The following is a 15,919-nucleotide window of genomic DNA, read 5'->3' on the forward strand; positions in this document are numbered from 1 at the left end:
ATTTGAGGAAAATATGCAGTTGCCTCATAGTCCATTGTCTTCTTGAAGCAGTGTTCTGGGACATTTCTATTACCAAAGGATTCTGTGGCTTCCTCCTCATTATGTGAAAATAACTAGCCAATTCTCAGTCAGTATGTGTATGTCTGTGTTGTCAATCTTGACTTTGTAGAAAATAAAATTATTTCATACATATACAACCATTTTAGCCCTAAATTTTTCTAAGACTTAGTGATTGCTACCAAAATCCTTCAAAGGATTTTCTAAAAATAGTTACAGACAGTAGTGCAATAAAATTGGAAATCAGTGGCAAAAGAAACCACAATAAATACACAAACACATGTAAATTAAATAACACTCTCCTGATAAATAACCACAGATAAAATTAAAGAAGAAATTAGACAATTTTGTAATTACATGATAATACCAAAACAACATATCAAAATTTTATGGATCTTGATGAAAGCAGTCCTACAAGAAAAATTTGTAATGGTGAATTTCCTCATCAGGAAAGCAGAACAAATGCAAACAAAAAACCTAATACTGGACTTCAAATTCCAGAAAAATAAGGACAAGTCAAAGGAATATAAAGATCAGGAAAGAAACTAATGCAATTGAGACTAAGAAAACAATATAAATAATAATTGAATCAAAAAGTTGGTTCTTCAAAAGATTAAATAAAATCAACAAGATCTTAGCCAACAATGTCACAAAGGGAAAGAAAAGACTCCAATGCATGCAACCAAGAATGAAAAAGGATGAAATCACAACAAGTCCTGCAGAAATACAGAAGCTCATCAATACCTCCTTCAAGAAACTGTAGCCAAATATGAGAATAAATAAACAGGTTCCTATACACATATGGTTTACCAAAGTTGAATCAAAAGATATAAAAATTCTAAACAACCATCAGTCAATGAAATTGAAGATATAATTAAAAACCTACCAACAAAGAAAAGCATAGGTGCTGCTGCTTTCACAGCTGAATTCTATAGGAAATTTAGAGAAGATCTAATGTGACTACTTCTCAAACTCCTTAATAAAATTGGAAGAGAAGCAATACTCCATACTCATTCCTGGAAGCAAGCATAACCCTGATCCCAAAACTAGAGAAGAATCCAACCAGCAAAGAGAACTAGAGGGCATTTTCCCTAAAGAACATAGATACAAAAGTCCTCAATAAGATGTTGGCAAATGGCATGCAGCAAATCAAGAAGATTATGAAATATGAACAAGCAGGATTCATCCAAGGGATTAAGGGATGGTTCAACCTATAGTAATCAATAAATGTAACATACCATAGCAACAGAGCCAAGGACAATAAAAAACTTGCTCTAAAATTTATATATATAAAGACACAAAACCTAGGTAGATTAAGCAATTTTTAAAAAGAACAAAATTAGCAGAATCACTTTACTTGACTTTAAGACTTACTATACAGCTGTATTAAATGGTGCTATTGGCAGAAGGATAAGTATGTAGATCAGTGGGACAGTACAGAGAAACTAGTAATAAACCACACAAATTTGCTCAATTGATTTTTAAAATCACTTTAATAAATAAATGATTCATATTAGCACAATATAATATTTTTATTGATTTTAGCCTCTGCCTCTGAATTTTCATTTGCATTATTTGACTCAATTTATAGTATAATCTTGCCAAATTATGTTATCATTCTGTCTTTGGAGAAATCCTTTTTGATGATTCTAGCCTGAAACAATATCTTTCACTTTAAATTTAGGATGATGGATTTAATACATTGACTACCTGTTTCCAGTAAGAATAGGGCTCAGAAACGGGAAACTAAAATTCTTTAAGCATTCAAGGTAAAAATAAAATGCAAAATAGAACAAAATCTAGAACTCTGGAGATTGTGGTAGTCTAGTTTTTCTCAGCTCAGCTTTAAGCTTTTTTTCTGAGAAATGACAATAAAATAGGCTATAATCTTATTGAAAGCAAAACTTTTTTTTACCATATTCACAGCTGAATCCATTTATTTATTTGATACATAAATTGAATACAGGGCTAGGCAGAGGGCTAGGCACCATGACCTTAAAAAGAAAAGCAGTACAATTTTTGAACATCTGTGTCCCATCACCAATCTCTAACATAGAATAGACCATCAGATCACATTCTCAAGTATTTTTGAGAGATTGACTGAACAACTAAACTGAAGTTATAGGATGAGAGAAACAAAGAATTGCTTGATCACTCTTCACTGAGAGCTCTTGCCAATGTTCTCCACCAATCGTTTATCTAGTCTAGTCTTCCACCATTACATTTATGTTGCAACCACAGATGCTGTTTGACCTAAGCAAAAAACCCTCAGACTACCGAACAGTGCCTGTCTGAGTGCTCTTGTCTCTGACACCCTGGTGATGTGAATAAAGCAGAATTATCTCTTTTCTTTTTGGTTTCCATGTAGCTTGACACTTTCTAGTCATAGAACGGATTCCTCACTGAGTGAGGGTCACAACTTCACTAGATGTGGCAAATACACAGTATATTCTGATTAATCCTAAACTGCACAAATGTCCAATGTGTGTCAAAGGTAGAAATTTAGCACCTCAGGACACAACGGACAGAATCATCAACATTTGAGACATCCAAGTGTAGCACCAAGTATAGCTTTCAACCTCAAGTCCTTTGGCAATTGCATTCACGTCTGAGGAGGATGTGAGGATCAGTTTCCTTGGTGACACTTGTACTTAGAACTCCTTGGTGCTCTTCATGACAATTTATGCAGCGAAAAATAGCAAAATCATCTCATTGTTTTGGTTATCAGCAATGAGATTGGTGATATTATAAAAATAACAACACATAAAATGAAATGATAGTTGCAAAGTTCATGTTTTGGTAGGATGACTGAATAAAATATAGATATCTGGTTAGGTTTGATTTTCAGATAAATAATGGAAAGTGTATCAGCACAAATAAGTATAGACTTCTACTAAAACATTATTTGCTGTTGTTATGATTTGAAAGCTGATGTAATAAAAAGCAATGACTGACACTAGTCATAATCAGTTATACTTTTTTCAAAATAAAATTTTTATTCTCTTAATGAATAGAGGTATTTGTTCTAATAGTGTTTGTAAATACAATATCATGTCCGCATCTTGTTCAGCAAATAACCTTTAGGAAGAATGTATGCAATGTGTTAATTATTGAAACTGTCCTACTAATTTGTTTTGAAACTATCTCATTGCTATTTGTTTCTCAATCAAATTATGGAAAAAAGTAAGACTAGACAATAAAAAAAGTAAAATAAAATTTCTAAAAAGGTATAAAAATAAAAAAGAGAGAGAAGAACAAAATTTAAGATTTCTTGAAAGTAAGTGGTAATAGTCATATGTTTGATCTTACATAACTATATTTGTTAATTTGAGCAACAGATTTGACAGCAAAAGTAGATAATATATCAACCATTGTTAATCAGCTATCCTTGTCTTGAAAATCTAACATTTGTATTGTGTGTTGCCCTGTTTCTGTCTTTGTTTCTTATTTTTGTTCATGCTTTTGTTTTTGCTGCCAAAATTTAAATTAAACTAGAAAAAAATCAATGACTGAATAAGGGCACATGGTCTCCTTAGGGGGTGATAAATGTAAACTAAAATGGGGATGTGGTGTTTTTATAACTATAAATTTACTAAAACATTGAATTTTGCGTTTAAGATAGGTAAACTGTGTGGTATATAAATTATACCTAAAGATAGCTTATAAAATATAATGTTTAATTTTTACATGACTTAAAGCTGATTTTTTTATTTGAAGCCTGAGTAATGTCTTATGGTGCTGTGATGAGCAAATGCAGCGAGCGATGAAAAGAGATTTTTAAATTTCTAGAATACTGCATGCACATGCAAGGTAGTTTAACAATATTTCTTTTATTAATTGCACTGTGCATATTTCATGATTTTATCTGTCTGTTAAATTTATTTCACTGTAATAAACTCATTCTAGATAATCTTTCTGCATTTTCTTCAATAGGTCAACTAGACCAAAGATACAACTAGTTTAATGTCACAAGTTTAAGCCAATATTCATTGGCTTAAAGTCTAAGTTAGAAAAAATTTGAAAAATATTAGTATATCTCATCCATTGGTATCAAAAAGTACAGTAACTGATGAATACTTAATTCTCAATTATTTAAAAATTACCAGTTATTGTGGACTAGGCAAGCACAGCATATAGACTCCCCACTCTCTTAAATTTAAATACACAGAGTATTGTCATATTACCATTATAAAAGTTAATGTATTTTCAATATATATGAATAAAAATAGCCCTGAACACTGTGAGGTTGGAGAAATACTTTGCCAAGGGGATATTCCATTTATTCTATAGAGCTCAGTGGAGAGAATCAGAAACAACAGCTCTCTGCAGCCCCCAAACTATTACTTACTGGCAGCTCAATTTGATAAATGAGCTGATGTAGTACAAAGCAAAAACATTCCAAATAGAAACCAACAAAAGTAATTACTGTTATTTAACTCCATGAGACAAGGTGAAATCAAGCTCTTGAAGAAACTGAAATTTTCCTCCAAGCAAGCATTTATTATAATTATTATTTTTATTGTTACTTTTACTGTATCTAACAGTGCCGTTACATGAAGTTTAAAATCAACCAGTGGAATTGACTGAAATGAAGATGAATGTTCGCAACAAAACTATGTACTAGAAGAATGTTTTCCTTGGAGTTATCTGGCTGAGACCAAATTTATCATTTTTATGCTTTAATGTGTTCTACAAATTTAAAGACTTCCTAACTAATAAGTACCTTCTAGAACATCATCACTTTTATTTTTTATCTTTAATGTAACCTCAAAGTTTGAGAACATATTGGAATTTTCATACATTTATGTCACCCAGGATGAGGCTTCTGAATGAGAACTGAGCAATCAGTTGACTCCAGTGAGCCCTGGAATCCACATCTCAAGAGCTCTTATTTACTGCTATAAAATAGGAAGATTTTCTTCTTTTATGAAAAAAGAGACCCTGACAAAAGCCCAACTACTAGTACTCACAATGCACGTTAAAAATGGAGTAAATTATATTTAAAATTTGTTTTGTGCAAGAAGAGAAATGTTATTGAATTTGAGAACTCAGCTGTATTGAAATGAGTCTTCACTAATTACTCTGCATTAAAGCAAGAAAAATAAGAAATATTTATCTTAATGGCAGGATTTATTCTTATGCTATATAAATAACTTAATTAGTATATGACCAGTCATTTCAATATCCATACTATTTTTTCCTGTACTGTGCAATAGTAATGTTTTCACATTTGGGTTATTACATATGTTCTTTGTGAATGCCATTACTTGACCATTATATGATAATGTAGTTTAATTTCCCACCATATGTGCTTTTTAAAAAATAAACATATTGGGCAAAAGTCTTAAAATGTTTTTCAATAGCTAAATATCAAGAAATGTATCACCAAAGTTAGGTAATCAGTGAAGTTTTGAGGTTCTAAAGAAAAAATGCAAAGTCTACTGAAACATTTTTTTTTTGTTTTTGTTTTTGATGAAACACTGCCAACTTAAATTTTGTATACATTGGAAAATATCTCAAAAAAATCCACTATTGCTCAACAGTCCTTCAAATATTTTTGTGTTCTTTCCTCTTGTACCTAGAATGAGAAACTTTTCAAAGTGGTTGCACCTATTCATATATCTTGGTGAAGAAGAAGAAGAAATCTTCAAGGAAACTAATATTGTTAAAGGATCTCTGAGGCCAGTCATGAGGACACTTGCCTACAATCCTAGCAGTCAAGAGGCTGAGGCAGTGGAATTGCTGCATTGGAAGACTAGGCTGCATAGTGGGTTAGAGGTCAGCCAGAATTATACAGTGAGATCTTATTGAAAGAAAGAAAGAAAGAAAGAAAGAAAGAAAGAGAGAGAGAAAGAAGAAAGAAAGATTGTATTCTTTCCTTCTCACTAACTCAAAATACATGATGTGCACAATTTATTTTTCCTTGTGGTTGCAGACGGTTCAGTCAATAATGAGTCGGCTCCCAGACAGAGATAGCATGATAGAACGGCATAATGGAAGAAGTCCACTAAGCCCATGGCAGTCAGAAAGCAGGGGTGGGAGCAGGGACAGGAGCATGCCTTTCTAGGTCACAGTCCCAGTAACTTGTCTCCTCCAACCAGGCTGACTTCCCACAGAACATTCAAATTAATCCACTGATGAGTATAGCACCCCTTTGATCCTATTGATCACCTTCTGAAAGCTCCACCTTGAACACACAACACTCTAGAAGATATTTTGCACATAAAACACAACAAAAACTAACACAAAAATATGATAGTTGGCAAGCAAGGTAAAAAAATGTAATTTGTGACATGAGTAAAATCGATCATATAAGTTATAAGGAAAGAACAAAAATTATAGTTTTTGTGTGCTGTTAAAATTAAATTGTTGAGGCTGGAGAGATGGCTCAGGGGAGTAAGCGCTTCCCTGGCAAGCAAAGGCCTGAGTTCAATCCCTGGTTCAAAAAAAAAAAAAAAAAAAAAAAAAAAGTTAAATTGTTATCAACTTATGAAAGATAAACAAAAAAACGGAAAATTTACAAATATTCGGAATATTATAAACACATTTTTCTACAATCAATGGAACAAAGAACAGAATAGAAATTCAAAAATTTTCCAAGACAAACATACCACAAAAAGAACTTACAAAGTTTATATAATAGTAAAAATAGTACTGAGAAGGAATTTCAAATTAATTTCTATATCAGAAATGGAAAAAGAGCTAAAATAACTGAACTACACACTTTAAGACATTAGAGAAAGAATAAACTAAATCCCAACTTGGCAAAGAATTCTCATTGTTAAAGTGTTTGAGTCTCCCCAAAATTGTGTGTTAAAGTGTGATCACCAATGTGGTGGTGTTTAGAGATGGGGCCTTTGGGAGACCGTGAGTGCAGAGAACACAATTCTTGCCTTCACTACGAAGGACTCAAAAATATTTCTTTCCTTCAGTCATGTGTCTTGCAGTGAGAGGACACAGAGGAGCTAGGAAATAGGTCTTTATCAGATACTGCATCTGCTGGCATCTTGACCTTGGGTTTCGTAACATCTGGAACTGTAAGAAATACATTTTGTTTATAGACTATTATTCTACATACATCATTTTGTCATAGCAACCCAAACTAATTGAAATACTGAAGGAAATAATAAAGAACAAACTGGAAATAAATACAATTGAGAATAGAAAATAAAAAATTAACAAAACAGAGTTGTTTTTGACCATTTCATGTGAATGAATTGGATAACCTAAAACAAATTGTTACATTCCTAGAAACATATAACCTACTAAGTCTTAATATGAAGAAATAAAACTATTCACAGACATTTAATTATTAAGAAGAATTAATCAATAATTACAGGCTTCCCAAAAGGGAAAAGCTCAATATTAGTTGGCTTCAGTGTGAATCATGGCAAATAAAACTAATACCCAAACTTCTCAAACTGTTCCAAATAAATTTAATAGGGGAAATACTTCCAAACTCATTTTATGAGAATCATTCTGATAAAGAAACAGTAAAAAGCATGACAGAAAATCCATAGGCCAATATCCTTGATGAATATAAATGAAAAAATCATCACTAAAAATAGCAAAAAAATTCAATAATACATTAAAAACCATACATCATAGTCAAGTTGATTGTAACTTTGGGAAACAAGAATAAGTTAATATAAAAATGGCAATGAATGTGGGATTAGCAGAATCAGGAATAAAAATGACATGGTTATATTGACAGATAAAATTGAATTTGGGAAAATTCAACACCTTTCCTGTAAAAATTAATAAACTAGGAATAGAAAAAATTAATTCAGTATATTAAAGATTGTATATGAAAAATATATAGTTAGCACTATATTCACCAGTGAAAAATCAAAAACTTACTTTTCCTTTAGGCAATAGATTCCTAATTTTTTACTTTTTTTACACTTGAAGTCTTAAGCAGAGAAATCAGCCCATGGAAAAAATGATAAAAATCATCAAATTAGTGAAACAAGTGAAACTCTCTGTATATGACATGACTTATATGTAGAAAACCTGGAGGACTTAAAAATTCTGTTATAGCTAAAAGAATTTAGTAAAATTACTGGAAACAAAATCAACATACAAATTTCATTTGACTTTCTATGCTAACAACAAATCATGCAAAAAGCATTTTAAGGAAACATTCCCCTCAGTAATGCTATTGAAAGGAAAAAATCTTTTCGGAGATAAACTTGACCAAATAGTCAAGATTGCACCAACCAGAGGATTGTATAATAAAATGACAAAACATCATTGAAAGATATTAAAGAACACACATGAACATTGCACTTTGTATATTGGAATCTGAAGACTTATAGTATTAAAATGTCCCATATTATCCAAGTGTCCTATGTAATCTGTTCAATCACTATCAAAATCCCAGTAGTAGTTTTCCATAAATTAAAAAAGAACAGTAATATTCATATGCAAGCAGAAATTGCCCCTCAGTCTAAAGCAATCTTAAGTAAGGGAAAGCTGGAAACCTCTCATTATCCAATTTCAAAGGACAGCAGTACATATTACAAAATACTATGAAACTCTTATTAATTTGTTAAGTGAAATTTTGTATCACCTGTAATTTTTTCTGTTTTAATTCTAATTTGTACTCTCTTCAAAAAGATATTACAAAGCTACAATAATCAATATAATGGCACTTACATGAAAAAAAACCACTCAGTACAATGGAATAGAATATGGATTCCAGATGTAAAGGTCCATAAATATGTCCCATTGATCTTCTTCACGACTGCTGAAAATCCACAATGGTACAAGGACTGTGTCTTTGAAAAGTTGTTTTGGTGCTCTTTATCATGGAAATAGATTATTTATCCATAAATTTTGAAAGATGAATTTGCAGGGTACATCAATCTAGTTTGGAGGCTTTCTTTCAGGACTTGAAATTCTTTACTGTAAGCGCTCCTTGACTTAAGGGTTTGTGTTGAAAAGTCTGCTCCAATTCTCATGGGTTTTCCTTCACAGGTGATTTGTTTCTTTTCTCAAATGACTTTTAATACTTTGTTCTTGTGTTGCCTTTCTGGAATCTTAACTATTATATGCATTGGGGTAAGTTTTTTCTGTTCAAAGTCAATTACCATTTCATATGCCTCACTTATCTGTGTGTAAAATTCTTTTTCTGTTTTTGGAAAGTTTTGTGCTATTACTTCTGTGAACAGGATTTTGTGTCCTTGGCACTATCTTCTGATTTTTCATTGATTCTGATTAATCTTGTATTATTATTTACATCACTTAACAGCTGTTGAATTGATTTTTCATAGTCTCTTGCTATTTTTTTATTTTTTATTTTTGTCAGAACTGGGGATTGAACTCAGATCCTTGTGCTTGCCAGGGGAGCACTTATTCTACTGAGCCATCTCCCCAGCCCCTCCCTTGCTATTTTTAAAAAGTCTTTCATTTCATGTTCATTAACCACAATCTGTCTCATAGAGAGGGTAGTCTATGTTCACACTGTTTGATTCTGTTTCTTATACTCTCAATGGAAACTTAATCTCCTGGATATCTGTGTGAATAGGTTTTATGTAATCCATTCTTTCCTGTGTTGGGCATTTATGGTTTCTATAAATTTCCTAAACTTCCCTTATTTTTATCTCTTTCTACTGTAGATTAACTAACCATGTCCTTCATTATGGCCATTATCTCTGTAGTTTGTGTCATTACTTGATTTTTTTTCTAGAAATTTATTCATCTGTCTTGTTACTTTCACTGCTACACTTTGGAAAGTTCAGCTGGGTAACTTATTTCTTCCACCTCAATTGCATTTGGACTTGCCTTGGGCAAATTGGAGGTCTGTGATTTTACCTTGCTTCCATGTTTTGTCATTTTTTATTTGTTTTCTGAATTGATGCTTGTACATTGCTTATGATAGGTAGCTTTATTCTTTTTTATTTTTGATAGCTTTATTCCTAATAACAGGACCTCTTTAGCATATGACTACTTTTCAGAGATTTCTGCTAGGCATATCTGACTTTTGGCTTTTGCATCTGTCCTAATATTCTGCCTCTTCAATTTAAGGTTGAGAGGTCATTACCTATTTGGCCTAGTACCCAGCTCTTTAGTACTGGACTATGGCATTATTTTTGATGTCCAGGAAAATCTCTGCATTGGAATACAAGGAAGAATAAGTGATCAAAACTATATCACCTTGGTTAAAATAGTATAATCAATAATAACAATAAAATCAAGTATCGCCTAGAAAATGAGAAACAGTGATAAGTTTTAATTTTCCATTTTTAACCACAGGTATAAGATTTAGAATTATATAACAAAATCTAAAACAAATCAAAAAGTTCTATATAGTAAACATAGCTCAATGCAGCTATTTTCAGGTTGGGAGTATAGCACCTGCCTGGCAAGTGCAAGATGCTGAGTTCAATCCCTGCTCAAAAAAAAAAAAAAAAAAAAAAAAAAAATAAAGCACCTCTTTCATCTTCAGTGGAGAAAATTTAAAAGCGATAAGAGGAAAAAATAAATAAATAAAAGAAGAGAAAGGGATTACAACCAAGGCTGAAGGACAAAAGAAGATCACCCAAGCCAGGGAAAACTGGTAAGGAAGACAAGAGGGAAAGAAAGATATAAAAACAAAAACAAGAACAAAGCAATACAGGCTTGGAGATATAGCTCAGCAGCATAAGCATCTGCCAGGCAAGCACAACATAACGAGTTCGAGCCCCAGTGCCACACACATGCACATAAAAAGAACAAAACAAAACAATAAAAACACGAAACCACTAAAACAAGCAAGGGAAAAAAAAACAAAGGAAAAGCAAAATTTAAAAAAGAGAAAGAGAGATCTGCCTACAATTTCAAGCCTGTGATTGTCTTCTGGGACTCATAGTTTTATAGTAGTGTCCAATTCAGGGTGTGTATCTGCTATGACTGATAGACAAAGTATGCACACAGAGCTCAAGTCCATGTGGATGATCTGAGAAAGCCTGCAGTAGATTTAGGGCAGGGTATGGGATAATCTCGCAGTAGGTCAGGTGGGGTGTTCATTCTATTGCTTTTAATTCTAGAGAAGTTCAGGCTGATTCTGGCCTCTGATTGTGAAGTTAAGGGCCTGAGATTCTCAGTTTACAACACTCTGGGTGTCTCTTGCTGGATTGATCTTGGCTCCTCTCTTGATGCGAGACCTCTCTTCTAGTTGTCCTTTATCCAGTCATTGTGGGATTTCAACCTTGGTAGCCCTGAAATGATGCTAACCAAGGGCTGCCCAAATCACAGGTTCAGCCAGCTCTTCCCTAAAATGACATCTTGCCAGGGACTCTCTTCAGGGTATAAAAAAGATGCTTGGGATGGACTCACTCACTAGCTGTTGCAGCACACAGCCTCCATTGCTCCATTCCATTGGTGCATTTCTCCCTGGAGGCCTCTGGATTCTCCAGCCCTCACTGTGTCTCTGTGGATTTCTTTCTTTTCTCTCATACCTTGAGCCAGGAGCTAGGACAAAGTATAGTGTGCCAGCTCCTTTTTATGCACTGTGGTCTGTCTCTTTGCTTTCTCTGTTGGCTCCAAATTTCCCTTGAGATTCTCCCTGACCCTGGGAATCCAACCTCCCTCCTTTTCTTTCTCAAATTGTTATTTTCCCATGTCTGGATTTCAAATCTCAGATAGGTGATTTGTTGCTTCTTACAGCTCCACCATCTTCCCAGAAGTTTCAAAAAGTTATGTTGGAATAACTAAGTATCTACATGCAAAAGAATCAAATTTGATACTACATATATACAAAACATTTTCTTAAAATGGATTAAAGACTAAAGCGTAAGACCTGAAAGTGGAAAATTTCTAGAGAAAAAACACAAGGCAAATGACTCATGGCATTGGTGTAACCTGTGATTTCCTGGATATGACACCAAAAGGACAGGCAACAAAAACAAAACCAGGAAAAATAGGACTATGTCAAAATAAAAGCCCTTGGTTAGCATAGGAAAGGAAACAAAAGTGTAAAAAGACAAATGCCCATCTACTGATGAATAGATAAGAAAAATATGGCCTTTTATACAATAGAATATTACTCAGTCCTAAAGAAGGATAAAATTGAGACATTTATAACTAAATGGATGGGTTTTATGACCATAATAATGTGAAATATTAGACACATGTGTAAATATTGCATTATCTCTCTGATGTGAGAAACTAAAACTGTAAACCAAAATGCACTGTAGATATAGTGAAATAGGAAGAAATTATTCAAAAGGAAAAAGGAGCTAGGCAGGGGAGAGAGGAAAGAAGGAAAAATGAAAAAGGAAGGATAAAATGAATACTGAGCTTTGTGAATGAGAAGGGGAAAAGGGAAGGAACAGCGGTTAGGGGAAGGGGAAGAAAAGAATCAAGCTGTGTATAAGGATAAAGTACCTATATTGAATGTGGTCATTATCTATACCTAAATTTTACCAATAAACTTAATTAAATTTTTAAAAATGGAGAAAATATTTGCAAAACATATGTCTGATAAATGTTTAGTATACAAAATATACAAGGAACTCTTAAGACTCAATTTGTAAAAAAGATGAAGAGATGAGGACAAATAATGAAAAATGGGCAAAGAACTTGAATAGACATTTTTCAGAATAGACTCATGAATGTCAACAGGTATGTGAACAAATCCTCAACATCATTAATTATTAGGGAAGTTCATATTAAAATCATAAGGTAATATCACCTCATACTTGATAGTATGGTCATTATCCATTTAGAATTTGAAATAGGAAATAACAAGTGTTGATTAGGATGTGTATAAATTGGAACCCTTGTGCACCCCTTTGATAGGATATGTAAATTGCTTCAGATGGTATGGAAAACAGTAGGGAGAGTCCTCAAAAATTAAAAATAGTAGTGCCATATGGTCCAGGAACTTTACATCTAGATATTTATTCAAAAGAATCATAATCAGCTAGCCCAGGTCCGGCCCCGCCCGACCGGAAGCCAAGAGGGTGGCAGCGGCGACGGTGGCGGCAGCAGAGAAGACCGCAGGCGCAGCCTCGGCCGAGCTGGGGATCGGCTGGAGCATCTTCGGCCTCCTCCTGCTGGCCATGTTGGCGCTCTGCTGGATCTGTGTGCGTAAATACCAAAGCCAGAGGGAGAGCGAAGTTGTGTCCACTGTAACGGCAATCTTCTCTCTAACAGTTGCACTCATCACGTCTGCCCTTCTGCCAGTGGATATATTTTTGGTTTCTTACATGAAAATTCAAAATGGTACATTTAAGCTCTGTATTCTGTTACACTGTTCTGTGTGTTCCTCCGGATCCCCTTCGTCTACTCCTACTACGAAGAAAAGGAGGAGGATGACACCAGCAAATGCACGATGGGCTGGCCGCGCTGTCCTTCTCCATCAGCTCGCTCACCCTGATCGGGATGTTGGCAGCAATAACGTACACGGCCTATGGTATGTCTGCATTACCTTTAAATCTGATGAGAGGCACTAGAAGTGCTGCGTACGAACGTTTAGAAAACACTGAAGACATTGAGGACGTGGAGCAGCACATCAAGCGATCAAATCCAAGAGCAAAGACGGCCGGCCTTTGCCAGCAAGAATAAACGCGCCTTAAAGCAATTTGAAGAAGGGTTACGGACACTTAAGAAAAGAGAGAGGCACTTAGAATTCATTGAGAACAGCTGGTGGACAGAATTTTGTGGCGCTCTGCGTCCCTTGAAGATCATTTGGGGAGTATTTTTCATCTTAGTCGCATTGCTGTTTGTATTATCTCTTTTCCTGTCAAGTTTAGGTAAAGCCCTCCATTCAGCTGGAATCGATTCTGGTTTCATAATTTTTGGAGCTAACCTGAGTAATCCACTGAATATGCTTTTGCCTGTACTACAGACAGAATTCGAAATATTGGCATGTGGTTCTTTCGGATTCCACTGTATAAAATCAGAAGAGGCAGAACTAGGCCCCAGGCCCTCTTATTTCTCTGCATGATACTTCTGTTGATTGTCCTTCACACCAGCTACATGATTTATAGCCTTGCTCCACAGCACGTTATATATGGAAGCCAAAATTACTTGGTGGACGGCAATGCAACTACTGGAGACCGTAAAAGCAATTCAACCCTTTATGTGCCAAAGAGATGCGATGCCGGTGCCCCTGAAGATCAGCGCACGGTTACCCGGACGTGCCTCTTCCTTCGTAAGTTCTGGTTCTTCAGTGCTGTGTACTATTTTGGGAACTGGGCCTTTCTCGGGGTCTTCGTGATTGGGTTAATTGTGTCCTGCTGCAAAGGGAAGAAGTCAGTCGTCGAAGGCGTCGAGGGCGACTCAGACCTGAGAGACGAGGAGCCTTCCGGGTTTGTGGGGCTGACGGGCACCTCACCGAGGTCGCGGCCTAGAGTCAGTTGGGACAAGTGCGCTTTCATCGAAAATGGGAGCATGGCCATGAAAAATAATATATTTTTTATGTTTTCTGAAGCAACATTATTGTATCATAGATTAACATTCAAAATTGTAATACTACTATGTAAATATAAAACCTACGAGCTTTCTGAAGAAAGGCTTCTGGAAAATTTCTTTCTTTAATGTATAATAGTGTTAAATTGATTAAAATCTTCCAGAATCTTCAAAAAAAAAAGAATCATAATCAGAAACTTGAAGAAATATCAGTACTCCCATGTTTATCATACCACTATTTATAATACCCAACATGTTGAAGCAAGCTAAATGTCTATAAATGAATAGATGAAGAAAATATGACATATACATACAATAAAATATTATTTAGTCATAGAAAACAAGAAATCTTCTTTTAGTAGGGAGTGTTCTCCACAGAAACAGAACCAAAAATATTTATTGTAAATTATTGGCTCATGGTATATTAGAGGTTGAGAAATTCTAATATCTGATTTGCAGTCAGGAAATTATAGATCTAGAAAACTAAAAGATCTATTTTAAATCTGAAGGCTTGCAAGTCAGGAGAGCCAATGATATAAACTTCAGTCTGAAATTCATCAGGCTCAAAAACCAAGAGATGTCCATTTTTCAGTTCAAGTCTGAAGGTAAGAGCAAAATACCCATGCTCCTGTGTACCCAAGCAGTAAGAATTTCTTCTTAGTCATTTTATTTTATTTAGGTCTCCAAATAATTGGCTGAGACCTAGCCAATGGGGGGTGAAGGGGGACACACTTGGTTTTAATCAGTATAACAATTCACATTTCAATCCTTTCTAGAAATACTATTATAGAAACACCCAGAAGAAAAGTTCTAGGCCCCCACAGCCCCAAACTAACATCACCTCTAGCACATGCTACAACATGAACATGCCTTGATGACAAGTGAAGCCAATTACAGATGGAAAAATTTGACAAACATTGCATGATTGTTCTTATATATTTAAAATAATCAAAACTCTTCCTTTTGGCCATAACCACCATCTTCCAGTAACTTGCCAAAATGACTAACGCAAAGGGCAAGAGGATGGAAACCCAGTATATGTTTTCCAGGTCTTTTAGAAAACATGAGTTGCTCCTTTGGCAACATACATGCGAATCTACAAAAAGGGTGATATTGTACACATCAAGGAAATGGGTACTGTGCAAAAAGGAATGCCTCACAAATGTTACTATGGCAAAACGTAAAGAGTCTACATTACCCAGCATGCTGTTAGTATTGTTGTAAACAAGCAAGTTAAGGGCAAAATACTTGCCAAGAGGATTAATGTGCATATTGAGCATATTAAACACTCAAAAAGTGGTGATAGCTTCCTGAAAATGATCAGAAAAAGAAGGAAGCCAAAGAGAAAGGTACATGAGTTCAAATGAAGTGCCAGCCTGCCCCTCCCAGAGAAGCGCACTAGGTGAGGACCAATGGAAAGGGAACCCGAGTTGTTGGAACCTATTCCCTATGAATTCATGGCATA

General features: G+C 34.6%; 1 pseudogene; it reads left to right on the plus strand.

Annotated features, from left to right (window-relative positions):
* LOC101591638 overlaps window positions 1-14,583 on the plus strand; it is a 36,705-nt pseudogene extending 22,122 nt beyond the window's left edge.
* Window positions 14,584-15,919: the final 1,336 nt, after the last annotated feature.

Source organism: Octodon degus, unplaced genomic scaffold (assembly GCF_000260255.1).
Source record: "Octodon degus isolate 3935 unplaced genomic scaffold, OctDeg1.0 scaffold00038, whole genome shotgun sequence".
NCBI classification, from domain to species: domain Eukaryota; kingdom Metazoa; phylum Chordata; class Mammalia; order Rodentia; family Octodontidae; genus Octodon; species Octodon degus.